The sequence below is a fragment of the Panthera leo genome, chromosome B1 (genome assembly GCF_018350215.1).
Source record: "Panthera leo isolate Ple1 chromosome B1, P.leo_Ple1_pat1.1, whole genome shotgun sequence".
Taxonomy (NCBI): Eukaryota; Metazoa; Chordata; class Mammalia; order Carnivora; family Felidae; genus Panthera; species Panthera leo.
In genome coordinates this window covers 97,875,118-97,897,146 of record NC_056682.1, presented here as the reverse complement: position 1 = coordinate 97,897,146, position 22,029 = coordinate 97,875,118, and positions in this window count along the sequence as shown.

Sequence of the window (22,029 nt, the reverse complement as noted above, 5' to 3'; positions counted from 1 at the left end):
TTGACAAAATACAGTATCCTTTCTTGATTAAAACCCTCAAGAAAGTAGGGATACAAGGAGCATATCTTGAGATCATAAAAGCCATATATAAATGACTCAATGCTAATATCATCCTCAATGGGGAAGACCTGAGAGCTTTCCCCCTAAGGTCAGGAACAAGACAGGGATGTCCATTCTCACTACTGTTATTCAACATAGTATTGGAAGTCTTAGCCTCTGCAATCAGAAAACACAAAGACATAAAAGGCATCCAAACTGGCCACGAGGAGGTCAAACTTTCAGTCTTCACAGATGACATGATACTCTGTATGGAAAACCCAAAAGATTCCACCAAAAAACTGTTATAATTGATTCATGATTTCAGCAAAGTTGCAGGATATAAAATCAATGCAGAGAAATCGGTTGCATTCCTATACACCAACAATGAAGCTACAGAAAGAGAAATCAAGGAACCGATCCCATTTACAGTTTCACAAAAAATCATAAAATACCTAGGAATAAATCTAACCAAAGAGGTGAAAAATCTATACACTGAAAACTATAGAAAGCTTATGAAAGAAATTGAAGAAGACACACAAAAAAAAATGGAAAGAGATTCCATGCTCCTGGATAGGAAGAACAAATATTGTTAAAATGTCCATACTACCCAAAGCAATCTACATTTTCAATGCAATACCTATCAAAATAACACCAGCATTCTTCACAGAGCCAGAAGAAACAATCCTAAAATTTGTATGGAACGAGAAAAGACCCCAAATAGCCAAAGCAATCTTGAAAAAGAAAACCAAAGCAGGAGGCATTACAATCCCAGACTTCAAGCTGTATTACAAAGCTGTGAGCATCAAGACAGTATGGTAGTGGCACAAGAACAGACACTCAACTCAATGGAACAGAATATAGAACCCGCAAATGGACTCACAAATATATGGCCAACTAATCTTTGACAAAGCAGGAAAGAATATCCAATGGAATAAAGAGTTTCTTCAGCAAGTGGTGCTGGGAAAACTGGACAGCAACGTGCAGAAGAATGAACCTGGACCACTTTCTTATACCATACACAAAAATAAACTCAAAATTGATGAAAGACCTCAATGTAAGACAGGAAGCCATCAAAATCCTCAAGGAGAAAGCAGGCAAAAACCTCTTTGATTTGGCCACAGCAACTTCTTACTCAATACATCTCTGGAGGCAAGGGAAACTAAAGCAAAAATGAACTACTGGGACCTCATAAAATAAAAATCTTCTGTACAGCATAGGAAACAATCAGCAAAACTAAGAGGCAACTGACAGAAGGGGAGAAGATATTTGCAAATGACATATCAAAGAAAAGGTTAGTGTCCAAAATCTACAAAGAACTTATCAAACTCAACACCCAAAAAATAAGTAATCCAGTGAAGAATTGGGCAAAAGGCATGCATAGACACTTCTCTAAAGAAGACATCCAGATGACCAACCGACACATGAAAAAATGCTCAACATCACTCATCATCAGGGAAATACAAATCAAAACCACAATGAGATACCACCTTACACCTGTCAGAATGGCTAACGTTAACAACTCAGGCAACAACAGATGTTGGCGAGGATGCGGCATTGTTCGTGGCATCTTTTGCATTGTTGGTGGAAATGCAAGCTGGTGCAGCGACTCTGGAAAACAGTATGGAGGTTCCTCAAAAAACTAAAAATAGAACTACCCTACGACCCAGATTTGCACTACTAGGCATTTATCCAAGGGATATAGGTGTGCTGTTTCAAAGGGACACCTCCACTCCCATTTTATAGCAGCACTATCAACAATAGCCAAAGTATGGAAAGAGCCCAAATGTCCATCGATTGATGAATGGATAAAGAAGATATGGTGTATATATATGTGTATATATATATATATATATGTATATATATGTATATATATGTATATATACATATATATACAATGGAGTATTACTTGGCAATCAAAAAGAATGAAATCTTGCTGTCAGCAACTACATGGATGGAACTGGAGGGTATTACACTAAGTGAAATTAGTCAGAGAAAGACAAAAAATCATAGGACTTCACTCATATGAGGACTTTAAGAGACAAAACAGATGAACATAAGGGAAGGGAAACAAAAATAATATAAAAACAGGGAAAGGGATGAAACAGAAGAGACTCATAAATATGGAGAACAACCTGAGGGTTGCTGGAGGGGTTGTGGGAGGGGGGATGGGCTAAATGAGCAAGGGGCACTAAGGAATCTACTCCTGAAATCATTGTTGCACTATATGCTAACTAATTTGGATGTAAATTTTAAAAAATAACAAAATAAAACAAGTTAATAAAAAAAAGAATATTCTTATGTAACAAAGCATGCGCTCTCTAAGGATGGTGCTAACTTTTCTTTATAATCTTTAAGTCTTTATTCCTTGTTTTATTTACTTGTATGCAACTTTGAGTACATTTAATAGCATAACAAAAACAGATATTTTTCAGTGAAAGCCCCTCAATATTTCATCCTTATAATAATGTTGCTCTTGGTTTTACATAGATTGACTTTATCACATTGAGGAAATTACTTCTATTTCCAATTTGTTGAGAATGTTTATCAACAGTGTATGTTGTATGCTGTCAAACGCTGTTGCCTGCATGTGTTGAACAGGTAACTTTTTGTTATTTATGCATTTACACTGAAATGTTTTGAATGGAAAACTAGCTATGCATTCCTGAGATAAACAAATTGGTTATTATAAAATCCTAAAATTTTATTAAGAATCTGTGCTTCTATATTCAAGGGAGATATTGATTTGTCATTTTTATGACATTATGTAAGTTCACATTTATCATTTTATCTCTCAGTTATAGGAGATATATATGCATGTATGTATGTGTATGTATTTTTGTTTGTCACAATTTTTTATTTGCTAGATTGTAATTTTTACTAAGTTTATTAGTCTAACTTTAAGGTTATAACTAGAACAATTTATTTTTTCCAATATGGGTTGGTATTTAATAGAGTCACAGTGTGTAATGAATACCCATGCCAGATTTAGAGCTGACTCAGGGCTTTGCAGGACTAAGTGAGGAAGACAATAGTTGAATCCTAACCAGAGACAGGAGTTTGTATTCTATTTGAATCCTGTCAACAGTGGAGAAGAAAGAAAGTGAGAACAAATTAAGTCACAACAACATGTGGGTCCTCATGTATCTCTGAATCAACCTTCACCATTTACTGTCAGGAGAGAAGCAGCCATTTGCCAGTAGGTCCCAGTAGATGCATCAATAATGGCCTAAAACAAGACGTGTCTTCTGCTACTGTGGAAAGAGGGCATGAACTCCTCTGGTTCTTTTCAGGAAGAAAGTGAATTAGAGGATGTGAAATCTGGTCCCAACGACATTAACCAAGAACTTAGGTTACATCTTCAATGGAGCTAGGCTGAAAAGATTTGGGAATCTCCAGGCAAAATGTGATTCATCAATATTTTATAAATATGTAGCTAAACTTATCACACATTCATATTTCAGTGTTACTTAAATTCAAACAACTGTATTCACGTTAAGGTGTACCTGCCAGTTTTGCATCTATGGTATGAGGATTTTTCTCTAGGGGATACTCCAGTGGACAATGAAAGACAGTTTCATACAAGGCAGATTATGTTGTTGCTGTCATTTGCTTGTTTAGCCTACACACCAGATGAGCAACTGAGAATGGCCCAGACAACACATACTGAGCATATAGCTTTTCTGTCACTTGCCTCTGAATGAATGTTGACAAATTCACTTTGTTAATGTAACTGACTGCATTAGTGGTACAAGCCTACTCACAATGTATAGGCCATAATATACCTTTGCACCCATAAACCTGGGAGATAATCATAGCTGAGTGTGAATGCACCAACATGAATACTATTCACATGAAACTCCCTGCAGCAAGACAACCTTCTTTGGCCAGATTCTCTGCTTTGCCTGTGCTGTTTAACTTTTACTTTAATAAGTAAAACACATCTTTCTTCTTAGATACTTCAGTAGGAAGTTATTTGTGACTGCTTTTTATTTATCTTTTTCATATACTTATAGATAGAGAAAGTCATTTTCTTCTATCTCTTTCACACCTACCTATACAAGTACTTTTTCTTGACTTTCATCTGAACTGGTAAAATAACAAGAATTTTATAAATAAATATTCTCAAAGTAGGGATCTCTTTTTTTTTTTTTTTTTGGTATTTCATTCTGGCCGTAAGCTGTCATTATTGCACCTGTTAGAATATCTTGCACACATATTAGTATATTTGACATTTTGAAGATAGCTGCTGTCAATAAAAATTATAGGCATTTATTTTAAGAATTATGGCTGGAAATCTTCCAGCAGATCCTGGAGGAAGCTAGATTAGAATGAAAGCAAAAGCGTCCAAAAAATATTCCTTTTCCATATGGTGTCAGAAGCCTAAAAGATATCCTAGTATATTTGTAGCTTTATTACTTAATAAATTAAAATTAATCTACACAAAATATTTATAGTGGCATACATTAATTTTAAAACAAGATACTTAAATATTTGTCATTAATTTTTCTCTGTCATACATAATATCTATGACATGAGATTGGCCATAATTCATTAAACACTGTCAACCATATATTATTTTATTACTTTTAGTTTTCTATTTTATTTTGTTTGAAATTTAATACATGCTACTCCTACTTTTAAAATAAATTGTGAAACAAAATACAAGCTCTCTCAGTCAAAAGCTAATCTTTTCATTTCCATAATTGCTTGAATGGTAGTCACACACACACACACATACACACACACACACAAACACACACATTATCACAAATTAAATCATGGTGTGTTCTAATATCCCATTTAAGTAATCTAACATCACATTTACTAAATATTAAATTATATTATAATTTTATTTATATTTTTAATTTATGTTTTTGGTTTTAAATTATTATTTATAATTTAGTATTTATTTAACCATATTCTAAATCATTTTCCATATAAATGTAAATAAATCTATTTCATTTTTTAAAACTATGGTAAACCACACAAATAAAATATACCATCTTAACCATTTTAATGTACAGTTTATTATTAAGTATATTCACATTGTTGGGCAACAATCTCCAAAACTTTTTCACCTGGCTAAACTGAAACTCAATACCCATTAAACAACTCATTCCCCCCTTCCTCAACTTGTTCCTTGCAACCATCAATCTACTTTCTGCTTCTATGAATTTGACTACTTTAAATATCTCATGTAAGTAGACTCATACAGTATTTTTCCTTTTGTGACTGGTTTATTTCACTTAGCATAAGGTTCTTGATATCCATCCATGTTATATCATGTGTGAGAATTCCCTTTCTTTTTAAGGATGAATAATATCTCATTGTATTATTATACCACATTTGGTTATTCATTTGACATTTTGGCTATTGTCAATAATGCTACTAAGAACATGGGTGGGCAAATATCTCTTTGAGAATCTTCTCTCAGTTTGTTTGGGTATATACTCAGAAGTGGAATTGCTGGATCATATGGTAATTATATTTTTAATTTTTTGAGGACCTTCCATATTTTTCTTCATAGTAAATCCATTATTTTATATTCCACCGATAGTAGACAAGGGTTCCAATTTTCCCACATCCTCACCATCACCTGTTACTTTCTGTTTTTTGGATAGTAGCCATCCTGTTGGGTGTAAGGTTCTACTTCAAATTTTAAATGTTGCATAGTATTTTTATGTGATTATTTTAAGGCTTATTTAGCAATTTTCATGAACATTAAGATTACTGCCATGTTTGGAACACCTGGGTGGCTCAGCCAGTTAAGCATCTAACTCTTGATTTCAGCTCAGATCATGATCTCACAGTTCGTGCGATCATGCCTCTAGTCAGGCTGTGTTGACCACATAAAGTCTACTTGGGATTCTTTCTCTCTTTCTCTCTCTCTGCCCTTCTCCAGCACTCTCTCTCTCTCTCTCTCTCTCTCTCTCTCTCCCTCTCCCTCTCTCCCTCTCTCCCTCTCTCCCTCAAAATAAATAAAAATTTACAAAAAAACAAGATTACTGCCATGCTTAATTCACACTGAAATAAGAAATATATACATATATATGTATATATTTTTGCATTTATACAACTTTATAAATTTCTATAAGTAGAATATCATATCAGAGTGTAAATGCATTCACATTCAGACAAATTGAAAATAGGAATTTTTCCATAAATACTTTTTTATTTATCTGTTTGGAATATTTATAGAAAGAGTAAAACATTTTCCTGTGTCCCCTTATCCCTATGAAACACTTTAGCCAAAATGCCCTCTAAAATTACTCAATGAATATGTACTACCAACAAAAGTGTAGAAGGGGCAACTGTCTTCCCTAACCCTTACAAGTCCTAAATATGATCACCTGTCTCAGTCTTTCTTCCTGTGGTGAAGGAATCCTTCATCATTTTGATTTCCTTAACTTTAATTAGGTTTGAGATCCTTCATCTTGTATATATTTACTGACCATTTGTTTATTTTTTTTTTCTTCTGTGGGCTAAACTAGTCATACTTTGGCCCATTTTTTATTATAATGTTTATATTTTTACTGATTCACAGAAAATCCTTACAAATTAAAGAAACTAGTACCTTTTAGTATACTAGTCTCAAGTACTGTCTTTGTATTTGGCTAAGATTTGTCAATTGCATTGATCTTCCGAAAGAACTACTTTGGTTTTTGTTGATTGTCTATGTTTCTTTTCTATTTTAAGTTTCAAAGGTTTGTGCTTTAATTTTTCTTACCTCCTTTCTTATGCTTGCTTTAGGCTTCTATTGCTTTTCTGACTCAAAATCCTAAGGAAAGCTTTGGTTACTGATTTTAGATCTTTCTTATTTTCTTATATATGTATTTAAATTTTCCTCTAAGTACTATTTTCATTGAATCCCATGAATTTTGATAAGTTATAATTTCAATTTACTCCTGCTCACTTTTTCTACTTCATCTGGACAGAAGGTTTGGGTCAGTCTACTTACTCATTTTTGATAATCCACTTTTCTCAATTTACAAGGAGTATGACCATCCTAATTTTCAAGTTGAGGTTTAAAGTAATTATACACAAAAAATATTTGTCATCATAATTAGACATAAATGGAGTTATTTACACAGAAATGTCAGTAATAAATAATAACTGCTAGTTTCATTAATTTCTAAATTGCCTTTTTAGAAGATCAGTTGAAATGTACATGTTTCCAAAAATCTTTGTAAACTTCAGTGAAATGTTAATTAAGTTTTTCAGGGTGCCTGGGTGGCTCAGCCAGTTAAGCGTCTGACTTTGGCTTGGGTCATGACTTCACAGATCATGACTTGAGCCCCTTGTCAGTCTCTGTGCTGACAGCTCAGAGCCTGGAGCCTGCTTCGTCAGATTCTGTGTCTCCTCTCTCTCTGCTCCCTCCCCTGTTCATCTTCTATGTCTCTCTCTCAAAAATAAATGAGACATTTAAAAATTCAAAAAAAAAATAATAAGTTTTTCTAGGGGTACCTGGTTGGCTCAGTTAGTTAAGTGTCCAACTTGATTTCAGTTGAGGTCATGATCTCATGGTTCATGGGATCCAGTCCTACATTGGACTCCATGCTGAGCATAGAACCTGCTTGGGATTCTCTTTGCCTCTCTCTCTGCCCCTCTCCCCTGCTTGTGCTCTCTCTCTCTCTCAAAATAAATACATAAACATTTTATAAAAAAGAAGATTTTATAGGGGCACCTGGGTAGCTCAGTTGGGTAAGCATGTATCTCTTGATTTCAGCTCAGGTCATGATCTCTAGGTGCATGAGCTTGAGCCCCATGTTGGGTTTTGTGCTGACAATGTGGAGCCTGCTTGGGATTCTCTGTCTCCCTTTCTCTGTGCCCTGACTCCATCTCTCAAAAATAAATAAACAAAACAAGAAGAACACGTTTTTCTAAAGTTAATTATTTTATGTATGGAACTTCATTATCCACCTTAGGAAAATGAGGTTTATAAATTTTCTGTCCACCTTAAACACTTCCAAATTAACTTTACATCACCTATCCAACTAAGAGTTTATTTTAAAAGTGAAATTATTTTAGAAAAAAATAAAAATTTTCAGTCAGCATAGGGTATATTTACAGAGAATATCTTGAAATAGACCAGATCAACTAAAAGAACTAAAATGAAAGAAAGCAACATTATTTGAAGAACAGAGATATGAGGGTGGCCACACCCATCTAGCACCACTTCTGAGAAGTAGCTACCATAACAACATAAGATGTACCAAACTGGAAAAGTAACCTAGAGTTCACAGACAGTTTCACGATTGGAGATATTTGTATTAAATTTGTATTAAATTGTATTAAATTTGTATTAATTTTGTATTAAATTTAAGCAGAATTCCTTATGTAGATTTTTCTAATAATTCTTAGAAGACAGGTGTGTAGTTGGAGATATAGCAGGTGTTTGGAGAACTGAAGATTAAATTCTTAAAGGCATTTGTTATCAGTATGTTATAGACATCATGTTAAGTGTCAAAGACAGGCCATAGCATTTTAAGGGACATCTTCCTGATCTGTAATCAGCTTCTAGGAAAATAATGTCCAGGATGAAGGTCTGGAGACAAGAAACAAATTCATAGTTTAGAAATATCTTTAATTTTGATGGTGCAATTAACCTATTCAAAAATAGTTTTATGCCTTTCACCAAACAGACTTAGCCATGAACAGTGTAAGTTTTATCAACATGTATTCTGTCACAGTACCTCACTCCTTTCTAAGTGGCAAAATAAGCCAAATCCTAAAAAGGTAGTTTCTAGAAAATCCCAAAGCTTTAACTGAGCTCATCCCCAGTGTAGAGATTTTCAGTTTTGGAGACAACACACATGGAAGGAACTTTCTCAAAATGCTTTCACATCTAATTCCAAGCCTCAACCTTAAATCCCTCAGACAGCTAATTGAAAAACTAGAGAAAAGTTTCCAATTCAAGTTAAAGAATACCATTCAATCAAAATTTATATTAAATGGTTTAATAATTAAGGAGATTCTAGCCCCATTATTTTGTATTTTATAACAGGTTTGAACAGAACTGTTCTAATTTAAAGTGACAAGAAGAAAAACTAATACAAATAAAAAAATTCTTCAGTAAGAAACTAGAAAGAAACAGGATAAAGGATACATTTTAGATCCCCTTTTCGTGAAAAATAATATGTTTTCCAGAGAAAAAATTAAAATTTGTCTGACAAAATGTTTTTAAGTGTCAAATAAGTTAGTGAGACACCAAAATAAGATTAAATGAAGCTGTTAGAGCAATATAAATAAACTAAAGGAAAAATTCAATCACATATTCAAAATCTAATAAGAAAATCTGATCAGTGACAAAATTCAGGCTTAAGAAAGAATACAAATTGCTACAGAAACAGAAAGAATAAAGATGAAAGATCACAGTAGGTGCAATGGTTAGTTTTGTGTGTCAACTTGGTAATACTATAACACTCAGTTGTTTCATTAAACACTAATCTAGCTGTTGCTGTGAAGGTATTTTGTAAGTGCGGTTAACATCTGCAATTAGTTGACTTTAAGTAAAGGAGATTATCCTCTTCTATGAGGTGATGGGCCTCATTTAATCAGTTGAAGGCCTTAGGGGCAAACTGAAGTTTCCCTTAAAAAAAAAAAAATCTGCCTCAAGACTGTAGCATCATTCCTATCAGAGAGTTTTTAACATGCCGGTATGCCCTGTGGGTTTGTGACTTGCCAAACTCCACAATCCTGAAAGCCAATTCCTTGAAATCAATCTTTCTCCTTGATACCTAAGTAGATAGATACATAAATACATAAATACATAAATGATTGATAGATACACAGATATCTTTCCAGGTTTTGCTTTTCTTGAGAACCCTAACCCTGTAGATATAAAATATAAGCAATAAACAAGATCCAGAATTTTGATTGGCATATATCAAAACATATATATTCAGAGATACAATAAATACAAAATTTTCCTAAAAGGAAGGAATATCTATATTTTAACACTAATGTATCTTACATTGGGTCAGGAAAAATTAATGAAAGTCAATCAATTAAGAGACATATCCTCATGCAGTTATGGATTAAGAGGTTTAAAGAAAGAATGCTGTAAGTATACTGGAAATTTAACTGGATCATCTACAAAGAATAGAAAATAAGGATGATCACAGCCCTTTTAACAATATGGAGATGCCAGAGAAAGTGAGTCAATGTTAATAGAGTTTTGATTAAAGGAAATGATGTAAAACAAGAATTCAGAGACTATTCAACTATTTTTTTTTCCACTGAAGAGAACAGAAATACATTGTCATGTAAGAAAAAAAGGAAATATATTATTCATATACTTTCTCTAAATTATGAAATCAGAGAAAAATCTACACTTTAATGTCTGAGCCAATCTTTGTCTTTCTATGTGTAAAATATCTAAAAACAATTTTGTTTCTGCCAGAAGCTAGCTCTGGAAAGCTGTAAATTATAGATGAGCCCCAGGAAATGCATAGATAAGATTGATATATTTATCATTTAATAAAAATGTCAATTTAAAAATTAAAAAAATCAAGAAAGGCTAAAATAATTAATTGGTAAAAAATAATCACATGGAAAAAGTGGAAAATATTTTAATTAGAAAGTAGACAAATACATTACAGAAAATACATACAAATGAACTACACAAAAAATATCCTCCTTAAAACAAAGAGAATCCAAGGAAATAGCTATATGTATTTCTTTTGCTTATAAAATAAAAAAAAAAACCAACAACTATGAAATGTTTGCCAGCTTCATGGTTAGCCAGGTAATGAGATAATAGGAGATGTCTTCAAATCATCAATAGGAGTATAAGCAGACATAACCTGTTTGAAATCTTCTTCTGTAATATATATTTGTTATCTAAGTTTAAAATGTGAACACTTTTTGCCTCAACATTTCCTGTATTAGAAACGTATGCCATTGTAGATAATTGCATAAATTTGCAAGAATGGCTGTGCATAGCTGTTCATTACAGTACTACTTAAAAGAGTGGAAGTTTGTAAATATCAGTTAATAATTGGTTAAGTAAATTATAATATATCCATATACTAGAACATAATGTAGGCATGATAATTATGATGGATACTAATATGTCTTTATGGAAATAAGCACAAATATAAAGTTCAGTTTAAAAAAGAAAAATATTTGTGGGGTGCCTGGCTGGCTTAGTCAGAAAAGCATGTGACTCTCAGGGTCATGAGTTTGAGCCTCACATGCAGTGTAGAGATTACCAAAGTGGGTGGAGGTTTTCCAAAGCAGCATCTCTGGAAAAATAATATTGCCTAAAAATATGTATAAAGTACAGAGGTTCCTAGAATAATGGTTATCTAACCTTCTTCCTTATGGTTTTTATATTGTTTGCATTTTCTATAATGCAAAGGATATAATATATCCTTTTTATGGTCAAAAACATTTCATTCAAAGAAACTCTGTAAACGTTGTTGGAGATGGGACTTGATGATTTAAATAACAGAATTATATAGAAATTTTATTTCATAATATAGAATATGTGTTTTTTAGTCTAATTTTGTTATGAGATTCTATTAAACAATAAACAATAAGAAAGACCTGCAAGGAACTATAACCTAACATGATATTTCAGAGGTTTAGTGTTACTGTGATTTTAATAATGTTAATAAAGAATTCTAAATTTTGATACAAAAATCTCCCAAAATGCTTTCCCTCCAAATCTGAAATGATGAAGGGCAATGATATAGAACCAACAGAAAACATTTGAATACTGACAAAACAATGGCTCCTGTGTCAAAAATTGATGACATAATATTTTAGAAAACAAAAAAATATACAACTTGAGAGATTATTATTTTGGCTTTTTAATTAATTTTAAAGAAATCCTATTGCTGCATATTATTTTTCTTCCATCTTTTTGACAACAGATACAAATTACGTTAAGGCCACTTTGGGACATTAAGATGTAGTATATTTGCTGAGGTTGTTATTCTTATCTCTTGTAGACTATCAATCTGTACTCATCAAAGCACAATATTAAAAGAGAATCAGGGGTCCCTGGGTGGCTCAGTAGGTTAAGTGTCCAAGTCTTGGTTTTGGCTCAGGTCATGATCTCAGAGTTTCATGAGTTCAAGCCCCATGTCGGGCTCTGCAATGACATCACGGAGCCTACTTGGGCTTCTGTCTCCCTCTCTCTGCTCTTCCCCTGCTGGCTAACTCTCTCTCTCAAAAATAAATAAATAAACATTTTTTTAAAAACTAAAAAAAAAAATAAAAGAGTGAAACTGAAGTATAATTAAAAATCCAAAATCCATTTAATTTTATCACATGCCTACTGAGAGAATAAAAATGATGAATCCAAGTCACAAAAGCAAGAAAATGTCCAGTATTATTCAAGAGTGAGAAACCAAACAGATAAGAACCTTCTAGTTATTGAAGGAGACAATTTACTTTGAGGTAGGAATGATTCATCTGACCTCATCACACTATAGTTTAAATGATATTCCATAATTATTCTTTTGTTACATACTAACATCTCAATAAAATACATTGAGAAATAGAAAGAATTTATACATTTACCTGGCTTAGAGCTTTAAAAATCATAACCTTTTCACTCATATTTTCAGTAATTTCTTAGTTGACTGAATACCTCTCAGAGGACAACATTTTTTAATGTTTTGTAAGTTGGTGAGGAAGGAGTGTCTGGCTGTTAACCACATAAACCATCAACACCAGGTTGTCAGGATCAAGAAAATGCAGTCCACCCATAATAACCTGATAATGACTCATAGCATTTCAGCCCAACCAGATCCCAATATTCCATCTGGACCAGCCATATGAATGTAAGTACGTATATTCACAGATCTGGCCCAACATCTTAAGTAAGCTAAAGAATCCAAAGTCAAATGTGATGTACATTTTCTCCCTAATTTATAGCCTCCTTATATATGAGGGCAAAAAGAAAGGTGGAAGCAAGTGGTTGGGTTGAATTGGTTTAGTGAGTGTGAAGGTGGCCTCTTGCAGAGCAGGGGGTCAGCCAGTAGTCTGGAATCTATGCTTTAACTGTAATGCAGCCTTTTCACTGTGCCTCAGGGGTCATTTTATAGGTGTTCTATAAACATTTTATAGCTATTCTCTGGCTGTTTCTTTTTTTATAACTGTCCATCTTATCCCTCCTGGAGATGCTGACCCAGCAGGGGGTGAAGTAATGGCCAGTTATGGAGATCAGAATGGATTGCTTTCTTCACCCACTCACATTTCACCTACTATTTAATGACCACCCAGCTATTCCCAGCACAGCAAAGAGAAGTCAGCAGGAGTAGCTCTGAAAGGACAAACTAAAGGAGGTTTAGAATGAAGGTCTCCCCACTGCCTCTCTGTGAATGAATGGCCCACCCCACTGTGCTTCCTTCAATACACATAGGGTTGTACTTAATCTAGAAAAAAAAATTCAAAGGAATCTGATATAGAAAGAACCAGGGTAAGGTACAAAACACTGGGTAGGCTCCCTCCCTTGTCATGAGAGATAAGTAAAATTCTTTGCATAGTGTTCACATAACAGGAAAATAATCAGTGCCCAAACTACAACTTTCAAGATTATGTGTCTAATCAATCTGTATTATGAAGGGAAAGATAATATTTAAACCCATGACTTTTCTTAAAATATCAGAGACTTTTTACTTCTTTCAAATCTAGCCCTGATGTCTTTTAAATTTCACTACAAATTCAGGATTTACTATGGATTAAAACACACAACACAAAGCAATATTTTGGTTATTGTGATGATTAGTCTTTTTTGCGCATTTTTTATGTTTATTAATTTTTTGTTAACTTACATCCAAGTTAGTTGACAAATAGTGCAATAACAATTCAAGAGTGGAATCCAGTGATCTATCACCTACATATAACACCCAGTGCTCATCCCAACAAGTGTTTCCTTAATGCCCCTTGCCCAAATAGCCCATCTCCCCTCCCACAACCCCTCCAGCAGCCCTGTTTGTTTTCTGTATTTAAGTCTATTATGGTTTGTCCCCATCTCTGTATTTATATTATTTTTGCTTCCCTTCCCTTATATTCATCTGTTTTGTATCCACATATTCCACATATGTATTCCACATATGAGTGAAGTCATATGACATTTCTCTTTCTCTAATTTTGCTTAGCATAGTACACTCTAGTTCCATCTATTTTGTTGCAAATGGAAAGATTTCACTCTTTTTGATTGCCAAGTCATACTGCATTGTGTGTGTGTGTGTGTGTGTATATATATATATACATACATACATATATATATGTATGTATGTATATATATATATACACTACTTCTTTATCCATTCATCAGTTGATGGACATTTGGGCTTTTCCATACATTGGCTGTTATCGATAGTGCTGCTATGAACATCGGGGTGCATGTGCCCCTTTGAAACAGTACTCCTGTATCCTTTGGATAAATACCTGGTAGTGCAATTGCTGGGTCATAGAGTAGTTCTATTGTTAATTTTTGAAGAACCTCCATACAGTTCCAGAGTCTCTGCACCAGTTTGCATTCCCACCAATAGTGCAAAAGGGTTTATCTTTCTCTGCATCTTGCCAACATCTGTTGTTGCCGGAGTTGTTAATTTTAGCCATTCTGACAGGTTGTGAGGTGGTATCTCATTGTGGTTTTGATTTGTATTTCCCTGATGATGAGTGATGTTGACTATTTTTTCATGTGTCTGTTAGCCATCTGGATGTCTTCTTCGGAAAATTGTCTAATCATGTCTTTTGCCCATTTCTTCACTGGATTATTTGTTTTTGGGGTGTTGAATTTGATAAGTTCTTAAAGATTTTGGATACGCACCCTTTAACTGATATGTCATTTGCAAATATCTTTTCCCATTCCATCGGTTGCCTTTTAGTTTTGTTGATTATTTCCTTTGCCGTGCAGAAGGTTTTTATCTTGATGAGGTCCCAATAGTTGATTTTTGCTTTTATGTCCCCTGCTTCTGGAGCCATGTCAAGTAAGAAGTTAGTGTGGCCAAGGTCAAAGATGTTTCTGGCTGCTTTCTCTTACAGGATTTTGATGGCTTCTTGTTTTACATTTAGGTCTTTCATCCATTTTGATTTTATTTTTCTGTATAGTATAAGAAATCGGTCCAGGCTCATTCTTCTGCATGACACTATCCAGTTTTGCCAACACCATTTACTGAAGAGACTGTCTTTATTCCACTGGATATTCTTATCTGCTTTGTCAAAAATTAATTGGGCCATATGTTTGTGGGCCCATTTTTGGGTTCTCTATTCTGTTCCATTGATCTATGTGTCTGTTTTTGTGCCAGTACCACACTTGATGTGCCAGTCTTGATGATTACAGCTTTGTAATACAGCTTTAAGTCTGGAATTGTGATGCCTCCAGTTTTGGTTTTCTTTTTCAGGATTGCTTGGCTATTTGGGATCTTTTTGGTTTCATACAAATTTTAGGATAGTTTGTTCTAGCTCTGTGAAGAATGTTGGTGTTATTTTGATAGGGATTGTATTGAATATGTAGATTGCTTTGGGTAGTGTTGACATTTTAACAATATTTGTTCTTCCGATCCATGAACATGGAAAGCTTTTCCATTTTTTTGTGTGTGTGTTTGTCTTCTTCAATTTCTTTCATAAGCTGTCCATAGTTTTCAGTGTATAGATTGCTCATCTCTTTGGTTAGGTTCATTCCTAGGTATTTTATGGTTTTTGGTGCAATTGTAAATGGGATCAATGCCTTGATTTCTCTTTCTGTTGCTTCATTATTTGTGTATATAAATGTAACCAATTTCTGTGCATCAATTTTATATCCTGAAATTTAGCTGAATTCATGGATCAGTTCTAGCAGTTTTTTTGGTGGAATCTTTGGGTTTTCCACATAGTGGGGTGTTGAAGTACCCTACTATTATGGTATTATTATCAGTGAATTTATCTTTGTGATTAATTGATTTATATATTTGCGTGCTTTCACATTTGGAGCATAAATGTTTACAATTGTTAGGTCTTCTTGGTGGATAGACCCCTTAATTATGATATAATGCCCTTCTTCATCTCTTGTTACAGTCTTTATTTTAAAATCTAGTTTTTCTGATGTAAGTGTGGCTACTCCAGTTTTCTTTTGGCGACCATTAGCATGATAGATGGTTCTCCATTCCCTTACTTTTAATCTGAACTTGTCTTTAGGTTTAAAATGGATCTCTTGTAAACATACAGATGGGTCTTGTTTTATTATCCATTCTGATACACTATGTCTTTTGATTGGAGCATTTAGTCCATTGACAGTTAGAGTGAGTACTATAAGATATTAATTTAATGCCATTGTGTTGCTTGGAGAGTTCTGTTTCTGGTGATGTTCTCTGGTCCTTTCTAGTCTTTGTTGCTTTTGGTCCTTTTGGTTTTACTTCAATTTTCTCCCCTCAGAAAGTCCCCCTTAAAATTTCTTGCAGGGCTGGTTTAGGGGTCATGAACTTCTTTAGTTTTTGTTTGTCTGGTAAAATCTTTATCTCTGCTTCTAGTTTGAATGACAGCTTTGCTGGATAAAGAATTCTTGGCTGCATATTTTTCCAATTCAACCTGTTGAATATATCCTGCCACTACTTTCTCGCCAGCCAAGTTTCTGTGGATAGGTCAGCTACAAATGTGATCTGTCTTCCCTTATAGGTTAAGAACTTTTTTTTTCCCCTTGTTGCTTTCAGAAATCTTTCCTTGTCTGTATATTTTGTGAATTTGACTATGATATGCCTTGTTGATGGTCTGCTTTTGTTGAATCTATTGGGAATTCTCTGTGCTTCTCAGATTTTAATGTAAGTGTCTTTCTCCAGATTAGGAAAGTTTTCTGCTACAATTTGCTCACATAAAACATCTACCCCTTTTTCTCTCTCTTCATCTTCTGGGACTCCTATAATTCAGATGTTATTTCCTTTTAATAAGTCACTGAGTTCTCTAATTCTGGTATCATGCTTTTTTTTCTGCTTCATTATTCTCCATAATTTTGTATTCTATATTGCTGATTCTCTGCTCTGCTTCATCCATCCTTGCCACCATGGCATCCATTCGAGATTGTATCTTGGTTATAGCATTTTCAATTTTATCCTGACTAGGTTTTACTTCTTTTATCTCTGCAGAAAAGGATTCTATGCTTTTTTCAACCCCAACTAGTATTCTTATTATCGTGGTTCTAAATTCCAGTTCAGACATCTTGCTTGTATCTGTGTTGATTAAGCCACTGGCCGTCATTTCTTCCTGTTCTATCTTTTGAGGTGAATTCCTTCATTTTGTCATTATGGAAGAACAAAAAGAATTATAAAATAAAATAATTAAAAGTTTTAAAAAACACAAAAAGTCAAATAAAGGAAGCTAGATCCTAGGTGTGTTTTGGTCTGGTTGTTGAAAGAAGCTTGATAGAATAGAGAAAAGGGGGAAAGAAAAGAAAAAAGTGGGGGTGAAAGTAAGAAAGTGTTTAAAAATTTTTTTAAAAATTATATAATGCAACAGAATAAAATGAAATGAAGAAAGTGAAATAGAATAAAAAGGTTTACAAAAAAACACAATGAAAATAATTTTTAAAAATTTTTAATAAAAAATAACAGGTGGACACCTGGGTGGCTCAGTTTGTTGAGCATCCGACTTTGGCTCAGGTCATTACCTTGCAGTGTGAGTTTGAGCCCCAGGTTGGGTTCTGTGCTGACAGCTTGGAGCCTGGAGCTCGGAGCTCTGAGCCTGTTTCAGATTTTGTGTCTCCCTCTCTCTCTGTTCCTTTCCCACTCACACTCTGTCTCTCTCTCTCTTCTCAAAAATAAAGACTAAAAAAATTTAAAAACAGAAAAATATTTTTTTTCTTTCTCTATCCATGAAAATGAAAAGAAGGCTGAAAAAAAAAACAATTTAAACAAAGACAGATGCAAAAAAAAAAAAATAGATGAACCAGCAAACAGAATGAAACACGAATGAAATTACATCCAGTTTCCCCTAGAACTGAAACTATGAGACACTCTAGAGTCTGTACACTAAGGAGGCAGAGTGACTTGTTCTGGTCTTCTGGGGGGATGTACTTGGAAGGCACAGTTGGGTGAGGCTTGGTGTAATGGCTCCACTCTCCAATAGGTGGTGCTGCTTATCTTACTGGGGTAGATGGGTGTGGCACGCATACACGTGTGTATGAGCATGTGCAAGAGCAGTAGAAATGGCTTTACCCAGCTTCTTAGTCTCTGGCACAGGAACTTTGCACTCTCATGGACCAGGAATCAAACACCTCTCCTTTGTTTCAGGCTTCTGTCCACTCCTTGCTCCTACCCTGTCCATATCCAAAACATCAGCTTGCCAGGGGGCACCACCCTCCCAAGTTTTATCTCAGATGGGGTTTGTTTCCAAACCCTTCACTTCAAAGAATCCTGTGGGCTTGAACCCACTCAGATCCTCTGAGAGAGGGTCTCACTGAGCACTGGCCATGTGCTGGCTTGCCCCAGAAAACGTTCATGCGATCCACTGCAGCCAAGGTTCAGAGATTGTGGCCGGGTGCCAGCTTGCCCCAGAATACATTCATGTGGTCGCACAGTGTCAGTGGTTCAGCGATTATGGCATATCACAACAAACAGCCCGTGCCAGGTTTCACCACACTCTGTTGCCTTTTTCCCAATACCAGCAAATGTGGCTGCTCTCTGGAGTCCTCTGGAATGTTTGCCTGGGTGGGGAAGCCATATGGCCTCTACCAAATGCCATCCAAGCAGAGGAACCACATCTCCCTGTGTGGCCTATGGACCCCTCAGACCTTGCTGCCAGCTCCTGGGGATTTGTTCCTCAACAGGGCACTACCAGGTATTGAGCACTGGAATTTCCAACTCTGTGCTCCACTATAGAATCCTAACGGTTTTAAAACCCTCTCCTTTTTCCTCTCAATGGTTTTGGGGAAGAGATTTCTTGTTCAGTCCCCTGTGAGTGCTCTTTCCAGCTATTTTCAGGAGAAGTGCTTTTACTGCATGATCCCAGTGTCCTGCATTCTCCCCCTTTCATTTTCTCTGTCCTCAATCCACAAAAACAGCTCCCTACCCTCCATGGATTTTTCTTCCCCAGTTCTCCTCTCTGTACCGTACCTGCAGAGTTCTGTTGCTCAGGTTATACAGATTGTTGTGTTGATCTTCAGATCAATTTCCTAGGTGTGCAGAATGGTTTGGTGCTGATCTAGCTGCTTTTCAGGACGAGACAAACTGAGAACTTCTATGCTGCTCCGCCATTTTGGCTGTGATGATTAGTCTTGTGCATCAACTTGAGTATAGTATCAAGTAATTTAATCATACATTCATCCAGGTGTGGCTGTGAAGGAATTTTGTAGAAATGTTTAACATCTACAGTCAAGTGATAGTATGTAAAAGGTGTTACCCTTGCAAATGTGGATGGGACTCATTCAATCAAATGAAGGCCTGAAGAAAAAACATAGATTTTCCAGAGAAGAAATTCCAACCCCAAAACTTCGTAAAATTCACCTTAGTTTCCAGTTTGTTGGACTGTCATACAGGTTTCAGATTTGCCAGCTGCCACAGCTGAATGCGTCATTTCATACAAATAAATCTCTAATTCTATTGCTTTTTTTTCTCTTAAGAAGCCAGACTAATGCAGCTATTGAATTTTAAATTTATCAAGATATGCATAAATATAAGATATACTATGTATAAAAAAATTCTAAGAATTACACACACACACACACACACACACACACACACATATATATATATATATATATTAGAGCTAATATAGGAGTTCAACAAAGATGAAGTGCACAAGATCAATATATAAAACAATTGTACTCTATACACCAGCAATGATCAATTTGAAAGTGAAGTTAAGAAAACAATTCCAGGGGCACCTGGGTGGCTCAGCTGGTTGAACTTCCAACTTTGGTTCAGGTCATGATCTCGCAGTTCCTGGGTTTGAGACCCACATCAGGCTTTGGACCAACATCACAGAGTCTGCTTTGAAATCTGTCTCCCTCTCTCAGTGCCCCTTCCCCACTCATGCTTGCTCTCCACCCCCCCCCCAGCCTCAAAAATAAACATTAAAAAAAATAGAAAGAAAAGAAAATTTCATTTACAATAGTATTGAAAATAATAAAATACTTAGGAATAAATTTAACAAAAGTATAAAATGTTGTTGAAAGAAAGTAAGGGAGACCAAACTAATGGAATAATATCTCATGTTCATGAACTAGAAAACTTAATTTTGTTTAGATGCTATATCCCACGTTGATCTACAAACCAATCCCTACCAAAATTCTAGCTGGTTTCTTTGTAGAATTCACTAGGTGATTCTGAAATTATAAGGAGTCCAGAATAACAAACGAAAAAAAGGACAAAGTTGGAGGATTCATACTTCTCAATTTCAAAATTTATGACAAATCTATAATAATTAAGACACTGTTATGTTCTCACAAAAACAACAGTATGTGAGGTGGCATAAGTGTTAATTAACATGACAGGGAAATCCTTTCACAATATAATTGTAAATGAAATCATCATGCTGTATACTTCAAACACCTTACAATTGAATAGGGGAAGATGGCGGCGTAGGAAGACACTAGGCTCACCGCGCGTCCTGCTGATCACTTAGATTCCACCTACACCTGCCTAAATAACCCAGAAAACCACCAGAAGACTAGCAGAATGGAGTCTCCGGAGCCAAGCGCAGACGAGAGGCCCATGAAAAAGGGTAGGAAGGGCAGCAAAGCGGTGCGCGCTCCACGGACTGGCGGGAGGGAGCCGGGGCGGAGGGGCGGCTCACCGGCCAAGCAGAGCCCCCGAGTCTGGCCGGCAAAAGCGGAGGGGCCTGACGGACTGTGTTCTGACAGCAAGCGCAACTTAGCCTCTGGGAGGTCATAAGTTAACAGCTCTGCTCAGAAAGTGGGAAGGCTGGAGGACAAAGGGAGGGAGAGCTGCTGAGCCCCCGGACGACAGAGCTCAGTTTGGTGGGGAACAAAGGTGCTTGCCAGCGCCATCTCCCCCGCCCATCCACCGCCAAAATCCCAAAGGGAACCAGTTCCTGCCAGGGAACTTGCTCGCGCAGCGCAAACACCCAACTCTGTGCTTCTGTGGAGCCAAACCTCTGGCAGCGTATCTGACTCCCTCCCGCTGCCACAGGGCCCCTCCTTAAGTAGATCACCTAAGGAGAAGCGAGCTAAGCCTGCCCCTCCTGCCCCCGTGCACCTTGCCTACCCACCCCAGCTAATACGCCAGATCCCCAGCACCACAAGCCTGGCAGTGTGCAAGTAGCCCAGACGGGCCACGCCAACCCACAGTGAATCCCGCCCCTAGGAGACGGGAAGAGAAGGCACACACCAGTCTGACTGTGGCCCCAGCGGTGGGCTGGGGACAGACATTAGGTCGGACTGCGGCACCGCCCACCAACTCCAGTTATACACCACAGCACAGGGGAAGTGCCCTGCAGGTCCTCACCACTCCTGGGACTATCCAAAATGACCAAAGGGAAGAATTCCCCTCAGAAGAATCTCCAGGAAATAACAACAGCTAATGAACTGATCAAAAAGGATTTAAATAATATAACAGAAAGTGAATTTAGAATAATAGTCATAAAATTAATCGCTGGGCTTGAAAACAGTATAGAGGATAGCAGAGAATCTCTTGCCACAGAGATCAAGGGACTAAGGAACAGTCACGAGGAGCTGAAAAGCGCTTTAAACGAAATGCAAAACAAAATGGAAACGACAACAGCTCGGATTGAAGAGGCAGAGGAGAGAATAGGTGAACTAGAAGATAAAGTTATGGAAAAAGAGGAAGCTGAGAGAAAGAGAGATAAAAAAATCCAGGAGTATGAGGGGAAAATTAGAGAACTAAGTGATACACTAAAAAGAAATAGTATACGCATAATTGGTATCCCAGAGGAGGAAGAGAGAGGGAAAGGTGCTGAAGGGGTACTTGAAGAAATTATAGCTGAGAACTTCCCTGAACTGGGGAAGGAAAAAGGCATTGAAATCCAAGAGGCACAGAGAACTCCCTTCAGACGTAACTTGAATCGATCTTCAGCACGACA